This window comes from Lacerta agilis, chromosome 11 (genome assembly GCF_009819535.1).
Source record: "Lacerta agilis isolate rLacAgi1 chromosome 11, rLacAgi1.pri, whole genome shotgun sequence".
NCBI lineage: Eukaryota > Metazoa > Chordata > Lepidosauria > Squamata > Lacertidae > Lacerta > Lacerta agilis.
In genome coordinates this window covers 50,962,534-50,985,679 of record NC_046322.1, presented here as the reverse complement: position 1 = coordinate 50,985,679, position 23,146 = coordinate 50,962,534, and the positions used below count along the sequence as shown (strand labels likewise).

General features: G+C 43.8%; 1 protein-coding gene across 2 annotated transcripts in view; it reads right to left on the bottom strand.

The window, feature by feature from the left end:
- The window catches only part of SEMA4D (semaphorin 4D), a 109,370-nt gene that overhangs the window by 47,958 nt on the left and 38,266 nt on the right, over positions 1 to 23,146 (bottom strand). The gene's annotated exons all lie outside the window — the stretch shown is intronic.

Here is a 23,146-nt window from a genome sequence, read left to right as displayed (position 1 = left end):
AACATTAATTCAGCCACATTGGTTGAACTCAACATATCAGCGCTCAGAAGCAAAAACTTTTGATTTTGGGGAATTTACTTAACAGCCTGTGCTTTGAAAGAGAGCCCAGATCAGAAACAGGAATGGGTTATGTCTGCCCTGGTCCAGCCCTGTGTCCTTCACCTTATGTCTTGTTTGTTTCCAGATGGGGGGAAAGGACAACACATCAAGTCATTTTCACCTGAGTGGCCAAACCATTTTAATGCATTTTACCTGTCCTCCAAATCAATTTTTGAACTGCAAAATTTGCCAAAAAGCCTTGCTGTGCAAATTTAGGGTAATTTACATTTATTTACAGTTGGCCAAACTGCGGGAGGCAGTGAAAGATAGGTGCGCCTGGCGTGCTCTGGTCCATGGGGTCACGAAGAGTCAGACACGACTGAACAACAACAACAACAACAACAACAACATTTATTTATTTATTTCAGTCTGCATCAGAAAAGTGATATAATTTAGCATGTTTACTGCATTTGTGTTTAGAGAACAAAGCTTTTTTAAAAACCACAGTGAAACGGTCAAACTTGTCTAATATTTATTTACAATTGGCATCCATTGGTCGTTACTAATGAACTTACAGAAGCAGAAGATTTTCCTAAGGAAATAAAGTTTTGGGAAATTTTAGGCCCCGCGTCACTGGAGCAAGCTCCCTGGCTCCAAGCAGCTTACAGTCCAAAGGAGCATAGGACTGGAGCTAATTTGACTCGGCTAATTTGATCTGTAAAAAGAAAGGAATGATTTACAACAGCAATTGGCTGAGTGTGTTTGAGTGTAGGGAGTGGAAAGGAAATCTGTATAAACTGTGGGGATTCGTTATGCAATTCAACCCCATTATTTTTCAGCAGCAGGGACAGAGCAGAACAGAATCGCAGAGAGCAAATTGTGAAACAAACCTGTACTGCCATGTCTTATAAATACTTTTTGGGTCATGTTTTAAATGCATCAGTTCAATTAAGCAGTAATGTAAAAATCACAACACTTTTTAGACAGCACTGTTTGTTCCTTCACACAAAGCTTTGGGTTGGCATGAAGTATAGGTCACTTTGACCTTTATGCTAATAACTGGGTATCGGAAATCTACAGCATTTTTGTACCATATAACTTGCCTCTCCCCTCTGTTCACAAACCCAGGTGCAGATCTTTCAATACATGCGCTTCAAATTTCATATCAAGTTGTGCAAGAGCACGCCTGGAAGCTCAACTTGCACAACAGCCTCATTGGTGTTACATGGATTTTAACTCCTGCCAAGCCTAATACGAGCTTTCCCCCACCCAATCAAAATGAAATACAGTGTGAAGAGCCACTATGACAAGCTGGTGATACAGAAAGAGGCACATATGAAAAGTAGATAAAAGGAATTTTCATATCCCAAGACTCTGTTGCCGTAACTATTAAGAGTCATGCTTACAAATGTGTGTTTCATGCATAAAGTGATATGGGCAAAACAGGGAGGGGAAAAGAAAACTGAGAACTGATCACAGATGCTTCATAGAAGGGTGTTGATAGCCTTGATCCCAGGTTCTGCTAGGAGGGACAGGTACTGAGTCTATTCTTTCACACTCGCAAACACAAACTCAGAAGGTCCTGCAGATCTGGTTACTAGAGCTTCAAGTTTCAAGGTGCACAGTCCAGTTTTGCTTGAGAAATTGAGAAAGAAAACGGCACAGCAAAAACACTCAGGGGCCCAGGTCACACGTAAACTGCAAATATGTGGCCTACCAGAAAAGAGGCCATGGCTGCTTCTCTCCTCCTTTAGCTCTTCTGCTGCTGCGCTGACCTAACCCATGGTTTGGCTTTGGCTGCTGTCCAAACCATAGGCTAGCTCTCCCAGTCAAATCATGAGCTGTAAAAAAGGGACAACCTTTGGTTGCAGCTTGTGGTTTGTGATGGCCGAGCCCAGCTCAGCAGCAGAATGACTGAGGCTTTGGTTTTGGAACAGAATTCCAGAACCGATTAAGTCTGAGAACCAAGGTACCACTGTACATATGACAGAAACTTGAGTTCCAACTGGTCCATAATCAAACACATGCAACCAGAGCTTGCCTTGGTGCAAGTTGGGCTCTTTACCTTGTAGGCTTTTCTTTGCAAACAGCAGGACTTTGATGGAAGACAAAACAGCTGCATTATGCATGGCCATTCAGTGCCCTGTAGTTGGCAATGTGCTTATCAATTACCTGGGTTTTGCAGCCACAAATAAGGAGGTTATCAAATAAGGAACACCCCACAGTTATGACGTCACAAATGACAGAGGCAGTCCTGGGAGTCAGAATGTACCAACCGCAGTTCATGGAGCTCCCTGCGCTTTTGCTCATTATTATTAATTAAAGCTTTCAAACAGAGAGGCTGGATTCAGCATTCAAGAAGGAACAACTAAGAAGAGATTCACCAAAAGGGTATGAGCAACAGCAGTGCCACAGGGAACAATTACTCTCTCTCTCTCTCTCTCTCACACACACACACACACACACACACACACACAACTCATTGAATGTAAATATTCTCAGGGTGCCTTATACACTATATGTATCACCAGATAGTTACAAAATCAAAAAGCATAAAAGAGTGAATAAAAACCTTGTGGTAATAAAATCATCCGTGGTGTAACAATTAAGCTGATAAAAAAGAAATGTTTTCACAAGCTGCCAAAAAAAAAAAAGTAGCAAAGTCGGCACCAGGTGAGCTTCCCCGGGGATATAATTTCATGAACAGGGTGTCACCATTGATAACGCTTTCTCCCACTGCCACCCACCTCACTTTTAATGGTAGTGGCGCCTGGAAGACAACGTCAGATGATGATCTAGTGCAGTCTTCCCCAACCCTGGATGCCCAGGTGTTGTCTGGGGACAATTCCCAACATCCCTGACCATACTGGTTTGGGCTGATAGGAGTTATAGTCCAACAACACCTGGGGCTCAAGGTTGGGAAACGATGATCTGAGGTGTGGATAGGCTGATATGGAGAACATGTTCCTTCAGGAGACAGGTGTTTCTTCAGGTACCCAAGCCACATAGGGCTTTAAAAAGGTAAGCAATGGTGCTCAAATTGTGCTCAAAACGAAACAAGTAACCAATGTGCTTTTGTCCGGGCTGGCCTTCAGTACCGACTAACAATAAAAAATATATATACAGTGACACTCGGGTTGCAAACGTGATCTGTGCAGGAGGCACGTTCGCAACCCGCAGCGCCATTCCGGTACTTCCGGGTTTGGCGCGGTGTGCGACCTGAAAACGCACAACCTGAAGCGGCCGTAACCCAAGGTATGACTCTACAGTCAATAGGCCAGCAGGACGACGTGGCTGGGGCTGCATTGTTCTCCTGCCTTCCCAAAACCACACATCACTGCCGCTAACCAAAAAGTCAAGGAAGGTTTTGGGAGCTTGGTGTAGGCGCATTGGAGGACTGGTTCTGTTGCTGAGTCTGCACCGTGAAAAGCTCCTGCTACCTTGACCTTCTCCATCTCAGTAAGAGGCAGGGACATGTGGAGAGCAGAGCAGCCTTGGCTGATGCTGTGCACAGTGTCATTCTTTACCTGTCCAATTTGCGTAGTGTAGGAGAGATATAGAAGACTCCTTGATTCGTATCTTGCTAACACTTCCCCTCAAATCCCTCTTCTCGGAATTATGAATCCAGATGATGTCATATAGAAGCTGCTATCTGCGAACACCTGCTTCTACAGCAAGGTCAAGACATATCTAAAGAGTCAGGAAATGAAGGGTTTGTGTTCTGAATTGCACCACGGTTAAATTTCGCAATAATGTTTTTTGCATGAGAAACCAGGCTGCGCACTTCGTCTTTTGAATAGGTGTAACAGTTCCCCCCCCCCCCACAAATGCAAGTAGTGAAATTAATAATGAACTAGCTTCAAACCACCACATAAATTTATGAGAAGTTTTTAAATTTGTGCCTTCCACCCCCAAGATTCAGGTCCACCCCCAAGATTCTCCACCCCCAAGATTCAGGTCACTACTTTTCCTAGTATCAGAAAGCGGGTGCAAAGGAGCCTTTGGAATAAAAAAAAACCACCACACCAGCACTTCTTAGCATATTAGAAAGATTTATATTTCCCTTTTACATTAATTAGCTGGCCTAATTATAATAATCACATGAAATGTCACATAAAAAAAAACCCAAAACCATTGGCATGCCTTATTACCACATGCAACAAGCAGTGTCTCTCTTAAACAAACCAGCTTCCCACATGAACTGGGCTATGACACCAACCCAGCCTAGCAAAACAAAGACCAGCTAAATCCAGACTGCCATTTCTCCCAGCACTTGTTGCTAGGAAACCTTTCATCCGCCGGCTCATTTGTCGATTATCATTTATTAGGCAGAAGTTTAAATCATTTTAAAACACAGGCTTCATTTTAGCTTTGTTCACAAAGAGAGAGAGAGAGAGAGAGAGAGAGAGAGAGCACAAACTTTTAACAGTTTATTACCCATCAGTGGTAGGTTCACCCTGAGGGCAGATTTTGAAATAAATTTACTGTAGCTCCTGTAGGAACCAAAAGAACCTTTTTAGTGAGCTGCTTGTTCTGAACACCTCACAGCATGTGTAAGGTATTTGTCATAATAAACCATTTCTTCCATGACTGAACTAAGCTAATGTTCTATATATTGCTCAAAAAAGGAGGGGGGAGAAACCTTAAGTATTTATGGCATTCTGCTATTAAGCTTTTTAGCTTGAACTCATTTTTAAAAATTAAAGTAAAACCAGTTATTTTTAGCTCCGATATTGCTTAAAAGATTAGCAGCCTGCCCTCAGCATCACCGCAAACTGACTGCTAACCATTAGGCTGCTGCACTTACAGTGACCCCCATTTTCAAGATTTCAAGCATGCCCTTGACAGGATTGGAGGCCATTTGTTAATGTGGCTTGACACCGCATTTTTAAAAGCAAAAGGTGGTGATGCCAAGCTAAGCTTAGCGAAGGGGATCCAGCTACTCACACTTTAAAAGCTATCTGCTCAAACTAAATGCAAGTTTATCAATCCAGTGCTCTGATATTTTGTTCCATTCATTCAAGTTCCTGTGCAGAGATCATCCAGCTTAGTTCAGCACGGAAGTCCGTTCCAAAACCAAGGCGCGCTTTCCCATAGAAGGTACTGTAATGCAAAATGGATTAATCCATTCCAAACTTCTTAAAACAACCCCTAAAACAGCCATTTAACATGAATTTTACTATCTAACGAGACCATTGATCCATAAAATGAAAGCAATAAACTATGTACTGCAGTCACACAGTCAGTCAGTCAGTAGCTGAACTGGGTTCCACAGTCACAAAAACAAAAACACACAATAAATAGCAAAAACAAGACAGACCTCAATGTAACGCTCAAACTGGAAGCGTAACACTCAAAGCAGAAGTGTGGCACTCAAAACCGAGCACGTTCGACTTCCGGAAAAAGTTCACTCACTTCCGGGCTTGCAGTGTTTGGGTTCCAAGTTGTTTGAGTACCAAGGCGTTTGAGAACCAAGGTACCATTGAACTGCCCAAGGTTGCCAGACAGAGGCGCCGCGTGGCGGATGCCGTGGCCCCGGGTGCAATTTTGAGAGGTGGCACAAACAGGCGCCCCTGTAGCTGGCTCCTTCCTCGAAAACTGGCTCCGCCTCAGAAGTAGCTGCGCCTTGGCTGCGGTGCTTGTGCCTGGCGCAGCTCTGCCTCCTGGTCAGGCCTGATCCGGGGGAGGAGAGCAGGCAAGTGGGTGGCAACGATGCCGCCCACCCTCCTTTGCTGCGCCACACCTCGCGCCCAGCAGCTCCGCCTCCATTACTGGGTCAGGCCTGTCCCGGCAGCAGAGAGTGGGCAGCAGCTTCCTTGCCCCTCTCCTAACCCTGAACTGTGGCAAGTGGAGGGTGCCCTCTGCACCCCATGCCCCTCGGGGGCGAACCCCACACGTCCGCCCCGGGCAGTGCAGGCATACGATCTGCCGCTGTTGCCAGAGACCCAAATAGCATCTTCTGCACCTTCTAGCTCTGAACGGCAGCCCTTCAAGTATACCCAGTCAATTATAGCCACTTAGCCAGCAAAGAAACTCCCACTGTATCAGTAAGAGAATTTTCATTTAAAAAAAAAGAAGGAAAGAAGGAAAAAGCATCTCACAACAAGAAGTGACTCATTTCTAAGCGGGGAGTTCACCTCAAGGAATAAATCCATCCCCACATCTACCACTGCTGCTATTGTTATCAGGGATGTGTGGGAAGCTTTGCAGTGGAAAACTAGGGTGATTTGCATCAGGAAAAAAATCTGATGCCCCAGAAAGTGATCTAATTTAGCCATCTTTTTTTGGGGGGGGGCGTGTTTACTTGCATTGAGTAGACAAAGCTAGAAACTTCAAAAATGCCAAGTTTTGACTAACACTGTATTTGCAATTGGCAACAAATCATTGTTACTAAAAGGATATTTTAATGTGGATAAATAAGTCACCTGAAACATTTCCATTGTACATCACTGTTTGTTAAATATTATTTGTGCAGCACTTGCAATAGAGGCCAACTGCTGGCAAATGAAGTAATGAGGAGACACAAAGAGGGAAGTTTGGACAGAGAAGAAAGGCGGGAAGATTGGACACTGCAAAGGTAATCTGTAATTAATAAAACACAGCACCTTTATTAAAACAAACAACTGCCATTCCAAATTGGCGAGAATATCATTTTTTTCTTATTTTTTTTAAAACACAGACGGGACGGGGGGGGGGTCCTATACAGAAAAATCAGAAGTGAAAACATCAAGTCACAGGAAGTGTTTAAAGGAGAGAAATGAAAAAGAAAGAATCGTAAGACACAAGGAGAAGTGAAATAACAGCAAAAGATGACAAAGGAGGTGTCAAAAGGAAAGCCAAGCAGAAGAAGAAGAAGAAGAATAGGAACAAAAGTGCAAGAGATCGCTTTACTTGCAACACGGACATTTGAATTTAATAACTTATTATAGAAATACTGGATTGTTGCATCAAGCACTTAATATTTTCCCTAATGAGAAACTAGTTTTGCTCAACAGCCACTTTTTCTTTTCTTTTTTGTAAAGGGCTCGTTGCCGTGGCAAAAGAACTAGGCCGCAACTACCAACTCTAGCCAACTTTGGCATCTGGACTGGCAGAACTCCTTTGAAGACCACATTTGACCCAGAGGCTGCCAGTTGCTAACTCCTAACTTTAAATGCACAGTTAATAATGTGCAGGCACGCTGCATTGTATGTGCAATTTATCCAACTGTATGGTATACCCATATTAGCCTGATGATCTCCTTTATTTACTTCCACTGAGAGCCAAAGATATGCAAGTACAAAATAATCTTCGTTACCTAATTCTTAGGAAGTTTAGTAAACCTCTGGATTCATTCAGTCTGTCTGCCACACCTCTTCGTTTCAATTTGTTCTGCTAGGTAACTACCAATAGCTACTTCCTTCTTGATCCAAAGTATTATGTTTCCAACACTTCTAGAGCAGGGGTGGCCAAACTTTTTTCTAAGAGGGCCAGATTTGATGAAGTGAACATGCGTGAAGGACGGACAGAGTTGTTGAGCCTTTTTTTAACAATTTTACCCCAAAGTTGTTGGGCTTTTTGTAGGATTTTACACCAGGACATATACTGCCATGGGGGCCAGATTATATCAACCGGTGGGCCGGATTAGGCCCCTGAAACGGACTTTGGACATGCCTGTTCTAGAGAGTGACAGACTGTGTTTTCCCTGAAATAGCCGCTACTGTCCAGTCATTAGTACTAGTTTATAACACTGATATCTTTGCACAAAGGTACCTAAAATTCAGAGGGAAAAGGGTCATTCTGGTGCCTAAATATTGCATCAACTGACATGGTTGTGTGAGCGCTTGTGTATATTCAGAAGTTGAAATCAATTCCAGAAGCATGGGGTCAGGGCCTGCAACATAAAATCCCCATTGTCTTCCAATTATTGTCACACAGAGCCAGAAACAGAGCCATATAAATTGATTATAATTACATACTTTAACAGGGAATAAACAGCAAAACCAGACAAAGGCATCTTGAATCACCAAGTGCGGTATCCCTGAAAAAGTATCTTATGTCTGTGTTTTATCAAATCAGATGTTTGTTCATGGATTTGAAACAGGTTGTATGATCAACAAAGCTCTTCTGCTAATGCACATCAGGAATGTAAGAATATGATGAACCAAGTTTATTTATAAAATATTTAACAGCTTACAATGCAACAATCATTTTCAGGGAAGCAACATATTCAGTGCAGCCTAAAAAAATTAAGAGATTCCTAGGTATCTGGTGTGCAAGGACCACCTAATATTTTGAAAAGCTGCCATAACTTTTTAGGTTACCTGTGCCACTGAACTCTTCAGAAGTTAAGAATATAATACTAAACTATAATGAAATTTTATTAGTATGCATATCAAAAAGAATTGCTCAGTGGTTGATACTTACACATATCAAGTATAGCCTGCATTTCCAGTTGAAACAAAAAGACGCTTTCTTTCACCACTGCCCACTCAAATGCAGAACACAAATTACTTCCAGAATTATAAACAACCGAAAACGAGCCTACATATTGGCAATTCTCTCTGCATTTGTGGGCAGATGCCAGAAGTTAGAATAAGCAGAGTGAATTTGTTTAATCATAACCACTGTAAGCTGCTCATCTTTGTAGGAGAATGCCATTGATTTGTAGCCGGAATTCCACTGCGTGAACTGGTGGAAACATTTGCTCAGATAAGCTGGTTAGATGTAATTCACCCCAGATGTCTAACGAGGCTACCAGTCTTTATTAGATGAGATTTCCAAAACACAAAAAGCGAGGAGGACGAGGACGATCATGCTATGTACATATTAAATTCAGATTATATATGAGGATTTGCCTCCAAACTACAATCAATTCACAAAGTGAAAAGCCTATATGAGTTCAGTTCTGGTGCCAAAAACCAATTCCTAGCATGAGCATATGCTCAGAGACACCCTGTTCCCCAATTCTAAGTGTTTATCTATCACCCTAAGTCACTATTTTGCAACCACCTTCAGTCGGTGCATTTTTTCAGATTAGTAAAGACAAATGAATTTCACAAGTTCTGCCTACCCCGGGTTTATGAAACAAAACAACTTCAAGCTGTGGTTTATGAAGCTGGCTTGTTTCAATATACAGTCGTATCTTGGAAGTCGAACAGCCTAGTTCTCGAACGTTTTGGCTCCCGAACCATCGAAACCCGGAAGTGATTGCCACACTTTGGTTTCTGAACATTTTGGAAGTCGAACGGACTTCCAGAACGGATTTTGTTTGACTTTCAAGGTACGACTGTACCGCAGTTAAAATTGACTATAGGAACGGGACATGATGCTATCTGCAGTTAATTGAAATCAGATGTGAAAGCTTTCAATACCGTCCTCACAGCTGCACCAGAGGATTGTACAGAAGTCTGAGGCTTAGTCATTTAATTCTAAATCAGTTTGTGGCTGCCTCTGTAACCCAATTTGCAGGCAGCAATGTGGGTGGACACTTGAAAAGCAGCAGCTCTGCACAACAAAGTGTGTGTGTGTGTGTGAAGTACCTCTCCCCAAACAGCACACGCAGATCCAACTGTTGAAACTAATGGTGGCTTTGGCAGGTGTAAAGAGCATATAACCCACCTGGAAAGCGGCTTTACAGAAACAGATGTCCATGAGGTTCTGCTGCAGTCCATCTGCAAATATAAATTGGACCTGAGCCAGGTTGATTGAAATTAATGGAGCAATGTTTTGCTGACACCCCAGCATTGTTCTCAGATCAAGGGAATAAATCTGTGCACCGCAGTCCACTGATTATATATTAGCACTGATTATATTTATTCAATGCCTTCGAAAAGGAACACACCAAAATAGATATCAAAGTGAACATAAACACTTTAAAACATTTTATCTTTTTTAAAAATTGTAGTTTTAAAAGACCTAACACCAGAAAAGATGACAGACACCAGCTGTCTAGGCGTCCAAAGATATCTGGGTGGTGATGGGGTCATTTTGTAATAATGGGGTCAGTGGTATAGCCATCCAACACAAGGTCATTTTCCTTTCTCCGAACGTAGAGTTTATTGATTGTAATTAAGCACAGCCTCCTGCAGCAAGAGTAGCTCATGTGGCGTCTGGGTCAAAGAGTTTATGGAATTCGTTGCGTATGCACAGTACAATTCTACCCTTTAAATAGCAGGCACCAAAATATTGCTTTCTATACTGCTCCCACCACAACCCCCCCCCCCCCCCAGGTTGCAGGAGCATATAAATTGTGGGTTTCTCGACTGGGGTTAAAATAAATATTCTTATTACAGAAAGGTTACGCACTAATGTAGGCACTTAACTAATTTTAGGGCTGAACAAGACATAGCATAAGCAGTGGCAGCAGGTGAAACAGTTTGGTGCGCCACAATTAGCACCATCTATTGCACACAGTTGCTGAGTGGACACTTAGCCCTGCGCAGGCTGCTGTTATCAGCAGGGCAACTATCCATTCAGCAACCATGAACTGCTAGGTTGTAGGCTGCTGTGCTTTGCATATCCATGGCCACCTACGGATGCCGAAAGCTAAGAGTGGGAATACACTCTCCCCACTCGAGTGCCACACATCAGCTACTGGTGAGCCACTGAACTGGCTGTTTCTGTGAGCAGGATCTCCCATGGGGAATCGTGTAGCTTGCATTGTTGCTGTTTTTACTAGTTATTATCCCCAGGCAGCCACTTTGAAGAATGGGGAGGTGCCACTCTGGCAATCCTTTCCCCAGTCGAAATTGCCCCAAGCTTTTTGATGAGCTCCGCAAGGGGGGAAAGACAGGTTTATCCCACTGTAACTAACCAACCTCTGCAAGGGGAAACGGTAAAAGCCACTCTAACTAACTTTGGGGAGGGATTTTGGAATGGGAAAAGGACAAAGAACAAAAGACTAATTATGTTCTTCCCATGCACAAACTTTCTCTCTCAATGGAATCACTAATTAGTTTAATCCACACAGAAAACTCTGAATGTACATCTCCTGTGCCCCATATGTGTCTTAAAGCTTAATCCTGTCATATTTACTTGGAAGAAATTCCAATTTGCCACATTTGCAGCGAACACTAAGCCATGGTTAGTTACCCAGGACAGGCTTGGGCATTCAAACTATGGCTTGCTTTTCTGCAACAAACCACGCTTTGAAAGAGTGATTGGTTGTTGGCTTACATATTTGCTTTAACTATGGTTTGTCATTACATCAAAACTGAGAATCCCGGCTGAATTCTGGTTTGCTCTGGTGCATGAGGTAAATGTGACTAGAAATCTTCTCCTCAGGCTTTCCTCCCCAACTTTTGCTGGTGCTTTTCCAGAAGCAGTCCTCTCTTCTCTTTCTGCCTAGCAATAAACTACTTTCCCCTCTTCTTAATGACCAGCTTGCATCACAACAACCCACCTAGCTTTGTGAAAGAAAATTTTAAAGGGACATCTTTTTAATTAACTAACATCTATTCAGTACTGCATGTTGAAAGCGCAGAATGTATTTAACATGGGTTACCACTCCAGAGAAGTGTTCTGCATAGCAAAACAATGGGAATATTATGAGGGGTGCTAAATAGGTCATGACCCGTTCTTGCTTACTAGGTGGTCTCTGGGAAATAATTTGGTAAAACTGGTTTTTCGGGAGGCTTGGAGCTAATTGGTGGTGAATATCCCTCAAGGCTGGTGAGGGATGTTTTGAGAGGCCATGGGGGGAACTATGATTATTAGGCCTGGACGATATATCAATATATCACACAGGACCGGTATGAGAAGCAGACTTCAATGTCGTTTTCACTCAGCAGTAAGGTAAAGGAACCTGGTTCATTAAGTCCAGTCAAAGGATACTATGGGGTGTGGCGCTCATCTCGCTTTTCAGGCCAAGGGAGCTGGCGTTTGTCCGCAGACAGCTTTCCGGGTCATGTGGCCAGCATGACTAAACCCCTTCTGGTGCAATGGAACACAGTGACAGAAGCCAGAGCGCACGGAAATGCCATTTACCTTCCCGCCGCAGTGGTACCTATTTATCTAGTTGCCCTGGTGTGCTTTTGAACTGCTAGGTTGGCAGGAGCTGGGACAGAGCAACAGGAGCTCACTCCGTCATGGGGATTCGAACCTCCGGCCTTCTGATTGGGAAGCCCAAGAGGCTCAGTGGTTTAGACCACAGCTCCACCCATGTCCCAAATAAACAAGCACACAATCACTGATAGGTCCACCCGCCATTGTGAGGCTCAAAGCAATGAAGATGATGCCTCCCCAGCTGTTGCCATTGGCTGTGGGTTTCTTGTGATGTCACAAAAGCACTTGGCAACTGAGTGGATATAAAGGCAGGCCAAGGGGAAAGCCCTTTTCTGTTTCCAGCAGGACACACCTGGCAATGGATGTGAGATTCAGCACTGCCCAGGTTTCTTCCACTTGAAGAAGGCAAAGTGGTGAATGGAAGGAGGCAATCCTCTGGCAGTGGGATGCTATGGAGCGATAATAAGGCAAGTTTGCTTGCTTGAAGGCTGCTGGTATCTGTGATTAGAAGCTGGCGGACATCTCATGATGGACCTAACAGTAGCTTCTGGCACAATGGGACACCGGGACAGAAACCATAGTGCACGGAAACACAGTTTCCCTTCCCGCTGCAGTGGTACCTATTTATCTAGTTGCCCTGGTGTGCTTTTGAACTGCTAGGTTGGCAGGAGCTGGGACAGAGCAATGGGAGCTCACTCCGTCATGGGGATTCAAACCTCCGAAATTCTGATTGGGAAGCCCAAGAGGCTCAGTGGTCTAGACCACAGCTCCACCCATGTCTCAAATAAACAAGCACACAATCACTGATAGGCCCACACGCCACTGTGAGGCGCAAAGCAATGAAGATGATGCCTCCCCAGCTGTTGCCATTGGCTGTGGGTTTCTTGTGATGTCACAAAAGCACTTGGCAACTGTGTGGATATAAAGGCAGGCCAAGGGGAAAGCCCTTTTCTGTTTCCAGAGGGACACACCTGGCAATGGATGTGACATTCAGCACTGCCCAGGTTTCTTCCACTTGGAGGAGACAGGAGACAAAGTGGTGAATGGAAGAAGGCAATCCTCTGGGAGTGGGATGCTAGGGAGTGACAATAAGGCAAGTTTGCTTGCTTGAAGGCTGCTGGTACCTGCGATTAGAAGCTGGCAGACGTCTCATGATGGACCTAAGAGAAGCTGGCAGGTGTTGGTGAAAACATTATCTGGAGAGCTCATCTCAGACTGCAGCAAGCAGATGAAGGGTAAAGGTAAAGGTGAAGGACCCCTGTGTGGTTAAGTCCAGTCAAAGACGACTATGGGGTTGCAGCGCTCATCTTGCTTCAGGCTGAGGAAGCCGGCATTTGTCCACAGACAGCTTTCCGGGTCATGTGGCCAGCATGACTAAACCACTTCTGATGCAATGGGACACCGTGAAGGAAACCAGAGCACATGGAAATGCCATTTACCTTCCCGTTATAACAGTACCTATTTATCTACATGCACTGGCATGCTTTTGAACTGCTAGGTTGGCAGGAGCTGGGACAGAGCAACAGGAGCTCACCCCGTCGCGGGGATTCGAACCGCCGACCTTCTGATCGGTTAGCCCAAGTCTCAGTGGTTTAGACCACAGCGCCACCTGTGCATTTAAATGGCCCCTGCTCTTCCTTGTGAATTTGGCATCATGGCTTTGCCTGCCTTGCACCTGAAGCCGAGTTCGAAATCAGCCAGGTACCAGGAGCATTTTGCACCTGGCTTTTGACCACTTCTGACCAAATGAGGATGCCTGGGTGCCAGGATGGCACCTGACATCTCCACCATCTGGGAATCAGTGAATCTGGACAGTTTTCACACACTAATAAACCATCCTGTAGAATTCTATCTGTTATATTTTATTCGCACAATCGTAATGAATTTCTGGAACCATAATGCTTTTTCTGTGTCACCTCAGCAGGAGCAGTCACCATTAAGCAAAAGAGGTAGGAATAGGCCAATATAGATTCGGACTGTCCCTGAATCAAGGGACCTTTCTTCTTTAAGTTCTCTAAGTTCTTAACCTACTGTAGCTCAAGGATGTCATCTGAACTAGCCAGATGTTTAACTGAGAATCAATCACAGTCAGTCCATCATTTGAAAAATAAGACTTTAGCACCATCTTACCCAAAAATGGCAACTAGACATTCCATTTTGGTGACTACCACCTTGGTTTAAGGAGTCATTTGGCTCCTTATATATCTGTATTTCGCTGTGGGTTAAACCACAGAGCCTAGGGCTTGCTGATCAGAAGGTCGGCGGTTCGAATCCCTGCCACGGGGTGAGCTCCCGTTGTTCGGTCCCAGCTCCTGCCCACCTAGCAGTTCGAAAGCACGTCAAAGTGCAAGTAGATAAATAGGTACCGCTCCAGCGGGAAGGTAAACGGTGTTTCCGTGCGCTGCTCTGGTTCGCCAGAAGCGGCTTTGTCATGCTGGCCACATGACCCGGAAGCTGTCTGCGGACAAACGCCGGCTCCCTCGGCCTATAGAGCGAGATGAGCGCCGCAACCCCAGAGTTGGACACGACTGGACCTGATGGTCAGGGGTCCCTTTACCTTTACCTATATCTGCATTTCTAACACTGAGAAGGACAGGGCATGGTTTGGACTTTTCCACGCAAAGAGCGAAACCGGGAGGTCTGGGAGGTCTAAGTAACCCCACCGGCCGAAGGTTCCCCACCAACAATAAACTCAGTAGCCATCAACCTTTTCAGAATTGGGATCCAATCTTTAACTCGAACATGCACTTTAGGATCTGAAGAAGTGTGCATGCACACGAAAGCTCATACCAAGAACAAACTTAGTTGGTCTCTAAGGTGCTACTGGAAGGAATTTTTTGTTTTTTTATTATTTTGTATGCACTTTAGGACCCACTCCTGAATGATTTGTTACCATACATTTGTATGGTTGTAGCGCTGCCAAACGGTGAGGCCCGCCCCACAGCTGAAAAGCGATGATCTGATTTGCCATCAACTCCTGCTTCCTTGGAAGCAGAGAAGACAATACAAGTCACTTCCTCCTAATAATTCCAACCTTTCCACCGCCAGATAAGAAATTGAAGTTTAGGAATAGAAGGAAAAGGAGTAAGTATATTCACTGTGCTCTTGTTGGCACTTACAATCAGCAAATGCACAAAACTGCAAGCAGTACATTCCAACACACAGCTCCCAGGCTTTTCAGCAGAAATTCAAAACAATTGGGAAAACAGAGAAGCTGTTCCCTGGCAAATTATCCAGGGATAAGCAGCCAAAAATAAATCTGTCAGAATGCATTATCTCCTTTCACACTGCACAACCCATGTGCATCAGTGCAATGGAAGAAAGGGGCTCCACTCGTTCCAGTTTTGTATTCTAAGCCACAAGTCATTCACGGTCGCCACTCTTCTTCTCTGCATGCTGTCCTCGTTCTCTTCCTCCCAATACACCTTTTTTATGGCTGTTGTATGGGCAGACACACATGCACAAATATGCTTTGCAATGGTCAGTTTTCACCACGGAGCCAAGACAAAACTGGAGTGGCGCACAGCCCATAGCTTCTGGGTTTATTTATTTGGCACATTTCACAAAGGTTTCTGAGCGACCTACAGCATAATTAAATGCATAAGCAGGTCAAAAATACGTTATAATATCAGCACATTCACACAATCACACAGGCAATTGATAAATAATAGCCATAGGAAAAGCCAGATGTTTGTAAAGCATGGAACGGGGTACTCTGCTATATTCGGCTAGAGTTGCTCACCCTTTGCACAGTGGCGGTCAATCTATGACCAGCCTACAACTCTGGATTCCCACTAAAGTTGTGCATCTTTCTCATTTCTCTGTGGATAAGAGCTAGAGTCACATTTCAAGTTTCAGAAATGAAAGTTGTGAAATGTTTCTGCTGGGCATGCCTCGCTTTCTATTCCTGTTTTCCAGCAGCCTTCCAAAGAAACGAGAGAATGAAGAGCCAGGACATAGCATTGCTTGGCTAAAGAAACTACAAAGACAGGTTTCGGTTTTCCTTCTCCGGACACATGAACTAAAGCTATAAATAAATAAATACGGAGGAGGAAGATGGCAGAGGTTCTTAAGGTCAGGTTGTCCGAAGAGCCTGCTTCCTGCAAGCAGCAAAACATTAAGGATATTGATTTTGTTTAATTAAAGCCAATTAACAGTTAAGTGATGGTGAAAGTTAATTGCTCCTTAAAAGCCATTCATATTTCTCTTGATTTAAATGAAAGCAGCCTTTGTATGAACAAGGAAGATTAATTTTCCACCCTTGACAAAAGCATTACTAGAATAAGAGAAAGGCAGAACAGAAATTCAATTCATTCCATCTTTTTTTTGGTACATTAATAATTTCCTTTGACATTTCCTGTTGCTGCTTTCCCAAATATACTTTTCCCAAATATAATTTTCAGAATTGTATAGACGCCCCCTCTACCATAAAAAAGTATTCATGCAGCTCTATTATCTGAACAAAATAAGCAGTGTTTTCAAGAAAGTATACCTGCCCTACACACACACACACACCTTGAAAGGTTAAGGGGAATCTGCTTCGGAAAAGAAACCTTAAATTCTCCCTATTTTTCTTGAGGGGAAGCAGCAAGCATGCAAGTTGATTCCTAAAGGGAGTCATAGAATCATAGAATTGTAGAGTTGGAAGGGACCACGAGGGTCATCTAGTCCAACCCCCTGCAATGCAGGAATCTTTTGCCCAGCGTGGGACTTGAACCCACAGCACTGGGTTTAAGAGTCTTATGCTCTACTGACTGAGCTATCCCAGGAATGATGTTGGATTGCTAATTTTAATAATATAGGATTGATTCACTGAGGTGTTTTTAAGTGTTCTCCATCGTACTTTACATGAACCATCTTGGGTGGAATTTTATTCTTGAAAGGCGCTATATAAATTATTTTACTCAAAGAGTAAAACCTGCTTATTCAACTTATATGCAGAATTCATCATGCGAAAGGCTGGGCTGGATGAATCCCAAACCGGAATTAAGATTGCCGGAAAAAATATCAACAACCTCAGATATGCAGACGGTACAACCTTGATGGCAGAAAGTGAGGAGGAATTAAAGAACCTTTTAATGAGGGTGAAAGAGGAGAGCGCAAAATATGGTCTGAAGCTCAACATCAAAAAAACTAAGATCATGGCCACTGGTCCCATCACCTCCTGGCAAATAGAAGGGGAAGAAATGGAGGCAGTGAGAGATTTCACTTTCTTGGGTTCCATGATCACTGCAGATGGTGACAGCAGTCACGAAATTAGAAGACGCCTGCTTCTTGGGAGAAAAGCAATGACAAACCTAGACAGCATCTTAAAAAGCAAAGACATCACCTTGCCGACAAAGGTCTGTATAGCTAAAGCTATGGTTTTCCCAGTAGTAATGTACGGAAGTGAGAGCTGAACCATAAAGAAGGCTGATCGCCGAAGAATTGATGCTTTTGAATTATGGTGCTGGAGGAGACTCTTGAGAGTCCCATGGACTGCAAGAAGATCAAACCTATCCATTCTTAAAGAAATCAGCCCTGAGTGCTCACTGGAAGGGCAGATCCTGAAGTTGAGGCTCCAGTACTTTGGCCACCTCATGAGAAGAGAAGACTCCCTAGAAAAGACCCTGATGTTGGGAAAGATGGAGGGCACAAGGAGAAGGGGACGACAGAGGATGAGATGGTTGGACAGTGTTCTCAAAGCTAGTAACATGAGTTTGGCCAAACTGCGAGAGGCAGTGAAGGATAGGCGTGCCTGGCGTGCTCTGGTCCATGGGGTCATGAAGAGTCGGACACGACTGAACGACTGAACAACAACAACAAAAACTAAATAATTAATCCAATACAAACTGCCAGCTGAAATGGAAGAGCATATTTTAAACTAGTCAACATTTTAAACAGTAAAAAACACCTTACTTTGGTTAGGTAAAGGTAAAGGGACCCCTGACCAGTTGCGTCCGACTCTGGGGTTGCGGCGCTCATCTCGCGTTACTGGCCGAGGGAGCTGGCATACATTGTTCTTCCTAAGCATACTTGAAGCCCAGTGGTACACTATTTGAAGGAGCACAAACAAAATTCAGGAGGAACTATAGTGCTGTGCAGTTTGAATTCCAGTTCTATACACTGTATAGAACTGGAGTAGGAGCATCAGCAAAACATGCCCTATTTAGGTATTTGAATGCTAAATGCCTCTGTCCTAAACTCACTTAACCTGGAAATAAACAATACAAAATACGATTGCTTCTATACAAGGGAAGGGTTAATATCTGGGGTCTATAATGATCCCTGAAGTTCTTTTTTCTGTAAATTCAAAATCTCCTGGAAGTACAGAAGTGAAAATTGGAATGGGGGGACAACATTTTACTCCCCCCCCCACTATTTTTAAGTGGAAAAGGGAGTGGAATTTTTTGATTAAAGAAATGTACGCCGTATTTTTCTTCTTCGGAATGGTGAGTTGAAGTGCGGTTGTAAAATATACTGCCACAGACAAATTACACTGCTGCAGAACTCCTAGCTAAAAACATTCGGAGGCACTAATGTCAATATTGATAATGCCGAGGCCGCAGTTATCTGGATTACTGAACAGGCAACACCAGTGGGATCCAATTAGGAGCCTGCTAAGCACATCGCTCCCACAGAATAGTGGCAAGGACCTTGTACAATACAAGCTCAGGGCCTCTTTGCTTCTCATTTGCTTCTCTCCATACATTTGCTCAAACTGAACGCTTCAAAATAGACACAGCTACGGTGCACAATTTTAAGAGCTGAGCATCTTCTTTTTATTCACGGAAACCTTCCATTTCCATTTATGATCAAACCATAAATTGGGTTTAATCTCTATTTACAAGGCAGTGTTATTTCCTGGTTCCATATGCTGGCTTCTACTTCAGAAACCAAGCCACGGTTTCTGTCCAGATGTCAAGAGGAAACTGGGCTTGAAGAAACCCTGGTAATTTCCTAAGAACCCCCAGGGCATGTCTGTTCCTTTTTTGCAATAAAGTGCAGTGGTACCTCGGGTTATGTTACCTTTGGGTAATGTAATTTCGAGTTATGAAGTGTATGCTTCCGGGTTTCGCTGTGCGCACATGCGCCGAAGCACTCTACTGCGCCGCGCATGTGCGCAGAAGTGGCACCTTCAGATAGACTTTTCAGGGTAAGTACGGACCCCTGGGACGAATTAAGTTCGCCTACGGAGGGTCCACTGTATGTCAAAATATAAAAATGGTTGTCATTGCATTAACAGAGTGTATCACAGGGCTCCTCTGGCTGTGTCTACGTTAGGAATACTTCCTTACAAGTCATTATCATTGGTCCATCTAGCTCAGTATTGTCTACTCTGACTGGCAGCAGCTCTCCAGGGTTTCAGGCAACATGCTCTCTTGAGTGTTGGGAGGCATGGCAATGTAACCTACACACAAATCCCTCAGCCTGTGCAGCCTGTGCAGGAGAGCCAGTGTGGTGTAGTGGTTAAGAGCAGTAGACTCGTAATCTGGTGAACCGGGTTCGCGTCTCCGCTCCTCCACATGCAGCTGCTGGGTGACCTTGGGCTAGTCACACTTCTTTGAAGTCTCTCAGCCCCACTCGCCTCACAGAGTGTTTGTTGTGGGAGAGGAAGGGAAAGGAGAATGTTAGCCGCTTTGAGACTCCTTCGGGTAGTGATAAAGCGGGATATCAAATCCAAACTCTTCTTCTTCTTCCCTTTGTGGTAGAAGGGCATGCAGATGTCCTTTTCTACACAAAATAAGTAAACTATATCATACTTATACAGTTCATCATACTGATTTATGATATTTAGTTCTGCGGGTCTACTCCAAACATGGATGCACACCATGTCTTTCCTTCTTGTCAGAATACTTGAGCAAAATCAAGAATGAACATGTAAGTCTACACTGTCAGGTTTGGTGGTGGTTAGAGTTATTTGTTTAGGACAGGGGTGGGAAACCTTTCTGGTGTGGGTGGGGAACAATGTTCGCTCCCCCACCTCTTGCAGGAGAAATGTGACAGGTGGGTGGGCCTTTCTTGCCCTCAGGTGTCTTCAGAAACCTCTTTCAGAGCACTATCTCGCCCAGCACTTTGAAAGGGGCTTGTGAAGACCCAGTCATCGCCTGGTCGTCATTGTATGGTCTCAAGCATTGGGTATGCGGGGCGTGGTTTGGGCAAAATGAGGAGGCCTGGCAGCCCATTGGCCAGAGATTCTCCACCCTGGTTTATGGTATTATACCTGAGGCTCAAAACTACCAACAAATTTCCTTTTTGTCCCTGTCCAAATGCTAGCTCTGAGAAGTTCATAGTGGTTCTGTATGAGGTGGATTTCATTCCAAAGGGGGGGGGGGAATCTGCTTGGCACAGAATCAAATACAAATTATTGGCCTCTGATGAGCCGCCACAAAACTGCAAGTTCGAACACTTTGAGCTTGCAATCTGATTTCTGCAAGTCTCAACATTATTCGTCTATCAGACCTGGTTTTATCACACAGGTCACACACAACACTTCAAAGTTCAAAATGTTGCACCGTCACATATTCAGCCTTAAGAGCGTTAATTTTTTTCCCCCTCCAGGCATTTCTCACTGCATATAGTCAAGCCTCATCATGTCCAAAAACAGCCTCTCCCCACAAAACAGGATGGAAACGATGTTCTAGCAATGCCCTTTGTACAACGCTGCAATTCTGAGCGTTTAACCCACTGATGCTTGTCTGGTCTTATGTACGTCAGAAATCCAAATCAAAAATAACTATTTGAGGGTTACGCCACTTATTTTCCAAGTGAACAGAACATGATAGCAAGGCACAGCCAAATATTCTTTGAATCTACTATCACACCTCTTAAGCAAAAATATAGCCAAAGAGTTAGACTACTCAGATGGTTGTACAATAAGAAAAGAATGAGCATGTTGTTGTTGTTTAGTCATTTAGTCGTGTCCGACTCTTCGTGACCCCATGGACCAGAGCACGCCAGGCACTCCTGTCCTCCACTGCCTCCCGCAGTTTGGTCAGACTCATGTTAGTAGCTTTGAGAACACTGTCCAACCATCTCGTCCTCTGCCGTCCCTTTCTTCTTGAGCCCCCAAACTTTCCCAACATCAGGGTCTTTTCCAGGGAGTCTTCTCTTCTCATGAGGCGGCCAAAGTATTGGAGCCTCAGCTTCAGGATCTGTCCTTCCAGTGCGCACTCAGGGCTGATTTCCTTAAGAATGGATAGGTTAGATCTTCTTGCAATCCATGGGACTCTAAAGAGTCTCCTCCAGCACCATAATTCAAAAGCATCAATTCTTCGGCGATCAGCTTTCTTTATGGTCCAGCTCTCACTTCCATACATCACTATTGGGAAAACCATAGCTTTAGCTATATGGACCTTTGTCGGCAAGGTGATGTCTCTGCTTTTTAAGATGCTGTCTAGGTTTGTCATGTAACACAACCAAAGATTCCTGTGGCATGTTAAAGGCTAACACATTTATTATGGCACAACCCTTGCAAGCAACAGTATGGGAGTGGCTTTCAATTTGACAAAGGTGCTTGTACGTGACAAGAGTTCACGCCACAACAGACACGTTACTGCCACCTTAAATACATGTTTCTACTGCGACACAACCACTGGAATCTGATGTGTAAAATGGGAGATTGTGCCATCAGAAGTCATGGGAGGGATTCACCTAACGAGTCCCGTTGGCAAAAGCCCTCAACAAGGTCTTCTGTGTGCACAACGGGGCTTTCTCCCATTCTGAAGACCCCATTCTGATGCAATGCCTGTTTGACCCTTTACCGGTTTAAATTTGCAAAGTGGGGCAGTTCAGTTGATTCATCGTCTCAGTCAGGAAACTTGACAGGCAGAAACAGCACATAGTTTCTTACTGGCATGCTGGGTGGACCGACTAACTCCAGGTGTTAGCTCAGACTAGCTGTCAGGATAGCAAAATGTGACTCATTCAGAAATAGTGTTTACTAATCACCTAAATCACTGCAGACGTCTGCATGGATATGGCCTTATCTGAAAAATAGTTATTCACCTAGATAAATTAGCCATGTACAGTAGTGCATGAGGGGAGAGACTCCATCAGGCAAGGCCTCCTTCCACCTGCCTTGCCCCACCCTCTAGTCTTTGCTTCTCAATTTTTTATTGTATTATTTTATGTACTGTGGCTTGCCATTGTTTTATTGATTAGTTTAGAAATTGTTTATTGTAAATGTTGAGTGGATTTCTGTTTAACTTTTATATGTTGATATTATTTTATATTACTCTAATAATTGTTGAATGTTACTTTTTGATGTAGGTTGCTTATTTTAAAGTTTTGTTTTATTATCACATTTTTGTATTGCATTAAATTGTTAAGGTACATTTTTTTGTTTCTTCTGCTTGTAAACCGCCTTGAGTATCGTAAGATAGAAAGGCGGTATACAAATTATTGTTATTATAGTGCCTCAGAAGTTGAACAGAATCCGTTCCGCAAGTCCGTTCGACTTCCAAAACGTCCAGAAACCAAGACGTGGCTTCCTATTGGCTGCAGGAAGCTCCTACAGCCAATCAGAAGCCATGGAAGTCGCGTCGGGTGTTCGGGTTCCAAAGAACGTTCGAAAACCGGAACAATCACTTCCGGTTTTCGATTGTTTGGGAGCCAAAACGTTTGACTCCCAAGAAATGGAGATGAAATGATGATTTTTCAAAATGCCTGAAGACCTGCTTGCATTAACGTATTATATATTTCCCAGCACCATTTGTGCAAAGATTATAGACTTTTAAAGAAACTGGGTCGTAACCCTTTGGGTTATAGCTGAGGAATTTATTTATCTATTCTTAGGGGAGAAAGGTGAGGGGAATCCCCCCCCCCATTTCATTTCAACATTATTTCCCACAAGGCAAGGCTAATGCATAACAAAATATATCAGGACTCCCCCCACCCCCACCCCACCCCGCAACTCTGACAACACTTGCATGTTCCTCTGACAGAAAGGGGGGGCAGGAATCCGGAATAAGCAATTTGACCTGAGCAATTAAGCTCATTTCTTTTGTGAAACTTATAATGAAATGGATGGAATTTCCTTTTCAATACAGCTGCCTGTTCTAGTAATTGTCAAGGTAAATTGCACAGAAATACCTAATTTATTCACAAAAAGCCGCTGTGAAAGGGGATACTTTAGAGTATA